Here is a 4,628-nt window from a genome sequence, read left to right as displayed (position 1 = left end):
GAACCATCCTGTTTTATCTCCTCGAAGGCCGGGTTCCATCAATCATCCCTTCTTTCTCCTGTATATTATTCCACTCCACTGCTCTATTGGCCTTTTCCCCTAAGTTGATAAGTATGTTCAAATATCTCCCAATATTGAAAAAAAATTAGGTAATAGGTTAAATTTTATATTTATCTCTTTACCCAATCCCACTTAACCTTCAAGAGGATACCATGATTAACAGTTTGATTAGTATTTACAGAACCCCTTTTTTCGAGATCAAAGATGGCCAGTGTCTCATTGGGTAGTTCTTCCAAGCCACCCTAAATCTTAATATCACAAATAATTAACAAATAATAAGATACAAACACTTAGAAATATATTTAAAAACAGCAAAGCCCCTGATAAATCTAGTTCACATGGGTTCTTGAACTTTACCAAGAGAAAATGGTTCTGGTGGTTTATTTAAGGGGGTACATCAAAGCAGGGATAAAGTTTCAGAGGTGGAGTCTTGCTTTGTGATATCTTGCAATCAGCAGGTTGATTGACATCTCAGCAAGTCATGCCCATCTCAGGTGTTGTGTGGGATTTTAGGCAGAACTTGAGGGGGAAGTTCACCTGCATCAGGTGGTCATTCCCTATGGGGGGGGTGCCCCAGAGAGTTCCCAGTGCCAGACTTAACCCCATAGGGGTTATTATGTGCAATATAGTCCACACACCGCCCACAGACAGCTTGTGTCACCCTTCGTTATTTTAAATGTCTTCATGGCATAAAGTTTCATAGTCCACAAATATATTTTGAATATTTACACCATTCTATGCACTGAGGATAGAGCTGCGAACAAGATGAATATTTTCTCCCATTAAAGAACTTACTATCCAAAGTGTGAGGTCACAGAAAGTAACGAAGGTAAACAAGTAAAATATACAATATATTGGATAATGATAAATACTAAGGAGTTTAAATAGAGTGGTCATGGAATGTATTACTGAAAAAGGTAATATTTGAATAAAGATTTAAAGAAGGTGAGGGAAAAGCCCTTTTGGATATCTAGGGGAAGAACAGTCTTCAACAGAGGAAACAGCAATTACAAATGTCCTGAGGCAGAATATTTGTCACTAAGTTATAGTTGCAGTATTCATATATGGACAATGGTAATTACTTCTCAAATTTAGTTAAGGTCCTATTTGAGTATATTGAAATTTAAAGATAAATTGTAAATTCAACCATCACCAGCAATCCTCTCTTTAAAATCATAAGAGAATCTGGATGCAATAGTACATGCCTATAATCCCAGTGATTCAGGACACTGAGGCAGGAGAATTGCAAGTGAAGACCAGCTTCAGCAATTTAGCAAGACACTTACCAACTGAAGGAGATCCTGTCTCAAAATAAAAACAATAAAAAGAGCTAGGGATATAGCTCAGTGTTAAAGCACCTTTGGGTTCAACCCCTAGTTCTCCCTCCAAAAAGTCCAACTCAATAAATGACAAATAAAATAAAAATAATCACCAGAGAAATTCTTTTTTGCTCTCCATACACACAAAATGTCAGAAGAAGCATGCTTAACTATTGACGTGCTCATTTCTGTAAGAAGTTGGAAGATCAAACTTGCATTTATAAATTTTTTTCCCACTAGCCACACATTATTTCCTTTATTTTTTTGTACCAATGATTGAACCAGGGGCAATTAACCACTGAACCACATCCCCAGACCTTTTTTAAAAATATTGTATTTTGACACAGGGTTTTGCTAAATTGCTTAGGGACTCACTAAGTTGCTGAGTACTGGTCTCAAACTTTTGCTCCTCCTGCCTCAGCCTCCCTAAATCAATGGGATTACAGGCATGTGCCACCTTGCCTGGCCACTCATTATTTCTTTTGTTCTCCACTATAATCTCTTTTACTGGCCTAGATTATATGAACCAAACACCTATTCCTGAAGGAGCTAAATCCCTTTTAGCATGTTGCCCTTTTCTGATTGCTTTAATTCCTCATTCATCTCTCCTATTAAACATGAAAGTACTCTGAGGTTTCCCAGAGAATGTCTTTCATTCTAAAGAAACTCTTGGGTCCAGTTCTCCTTGTACAACAAAAACTCAATTCCCCCATAGTAGTTGGAATCCATCATCTCAACCAGTTAAACAATTTCTTCTTGGGTATGGGTTCAGTGGTATCAGGAACCCAGAATAGCCAGGTAGCATCTTGACATTCAATGGAACTATTGTTGTATTTCATGCTAGAAGCATTTCTCTGTTGAGAACTAAAACCTTCAAACCAGCAGACCTCTGAGTTACAGCAGTGAAAAATAAGAATCCGGGAAGTAGGTTATTGAATGTAAGAATAAGAAATCCCACTTCCATTTCCAACCTTTGATTCTGGATCCAGGTAATCTGTGGGAGAAACAACAACATATATGGAAATATACATTGAATTTTGTAAGAAAGAATCCCAGTCTTTTAGGATGCTATCCCCCCACTGGCGCTAGTGCTGAAACCAAGCTACCAGTAGGCTATTTTCATTCCATCATCACAGTAGCTTCTGGGTAATGAGATATGTGGAAAGATCAATGAATTCGCCCCACACAAGCCCATTGTAACACTTTTTGATGGGAAGCAACACCATGGGAAATACCATTACAGAAAATAAGGCATTCCAGCTGGGCATGGAGGCCCACACCTATAATTCCTGAGATTCTGCGGGCTGACAGGAAGATTGCTAGTTTGTGGTCCTGCTGGGCAACTTAGTGAGATACTGTCTCCAAATAAAAAATAATAAAAAAGAGAGTGGGGGGCAGGTGCAGTGGCACAGCAGCTAAGGAGGCTGAGGCAGGGGATCATAAACAAGTTCGAGGCTGGTTCTTGGCCTTGGCAACTTTGGGAGATCCTGTCTCACAATAATAATAATAATAATAATAATAATAATAATAATAATAATAATAATAATAAAAAAATTAAAAGGGCTGGAGATGTAATTCAATGGCAGAATGCCCTTGGGCTCAATTCCCTGAACCAAAAGAAAAAAGAAAAGAAAAGAAAAGAAAAATGTGGGGATTGGAAATGTAGCTCCATGGTAGAGTACCCCTGGTTTCAATCCCCAGTACTGCAAAACAAATAAAATGAAGAAAGAAAACTGATTCAGTCCATTAATGTTACTGCTGAAAGAAACATACCAGAGGAGCAGGATGGCAAATCCACACCCATAATTTTGTGTATCCCAGTAAGGACCAAATTATTAATTTTGTGATGTAAGAGGTCCAGGGTAAACAATTTGCTAACGAATTGGCCAACTGATCCCCTCAGGAAATGACAGGGGATTTGTGCCTGGCAGTACATATAACCATGTGTATCCACAGGTTCCATGGATTTCACACCTACAGACTCAACCAAATAAAGATCAAAAATATTTGGGAAAGCTGGGGGCAGTGGCACCTGCCTGTAATCCCAGTGACTCAGGAGGCTGAGGCAGGAAGATTACAAATTCAGAGCTAGCCTCAGCAAATTAGCAAGCCCTAAGCAATTTAGTGAGACCCTGTCACTGAAACAGAAAAAAAAAAAAAAAAGGCTAGGGATGTGGCTCAGTGGTTAAGTATCCCTGGGTTCAGTCCCCAGTACCAAAAAACAAAAAAATCCCCACAGCCTCAGCAACTTAGTGAGGCCCTAAGAAATTTGGTGAGACCTTGTCTCCAAATAAAAAAAAATAATAATAATAAAAAGAGCTGGGTATATGTTTCAATGATAAAACACCACTGGGTTCAATCCCCAATACCCCCAAAAAAATGTTCAGGAAAAAATGCTGTACTATCATATACAGAATTTTTTCTTGTCATTAGTCCCTAAGCAATATAGTATAAGAATTATTTACATAGCCTTTCCACTGTATTAGGTATTACAAGTAATCTAGACATGATTTAAAGTATATAGGACAATGTGCTGAGGTTATATACAAATATTACAACATTTTACATAGAAGACTTTGCAATTTGTGGAATTTGGTATGGGAGGGTTCTGGAAGCAATATCCCATGGAGATGGAGGGACAACTGTGTACTCTTAGCCCTGTCAGCCTTATTGAGGGGAAGTCCACATTGTGGAAATCCACATTGTTGGGTCTATACTTAGTCTCCATCCCTGCAACAGGGCCACCTTATGCTTGAGTTTATTGAGCAAACACTGTTGTGTCTGGAGAGGGAGGCAGAGTGACATTTGTACTCTATGCCTGGTTAATTGAGAGCCTCCTCTGCAGTGGATGCCCTTTTGAAGGCATTTTTATGGACTCGACTGTTATTTCATTCTGCCAGTTTGAGAGGTCCAGCCACATACCTTTTCCCAGATCTCCTTTCTACTGATCTTTTACTTTTTTTAACCTTTGTTTTATTTATTTATTTTTGCGTGGTGTTGAAGACCGAACCCAGTGCCTCATACGTACCAGGCAAGCACTTTACCACTGAGCCATACCCCTAGACCCTTTCTACTGATCTTCTGAAGCTGTCTTTCTTTTCAGATTCCCTGAAGATACAATGAAACTGTTAGCACCAGCCCAGTGATTAGTTAGATCTGTTCTTCTAGCAACTTCTCAATGTAGAAAAAAATGGACAATAATTTTAGAGATGGCCCACATTCTCCCTTGAATATGTGTTCCTTGCTTTT

This window comes from Callospermophilus lateralis, chromosome 3 (assembly GCF_048772815.1).
Source record: "Callospermophilus lateralis isolate mCalLat2 chromosome 3, mCalLat2.hap1, whole genome shotgun sequence".
Lineage (NCBI taxonomy): Eukaryota > Metazoa > Chordata > Mammalia > Rodentia > Sciuridae > Callospermophilus > Callospermophilus lateralis.
This window is presented reverse-complemented; position numbering follows the sequence as displayed.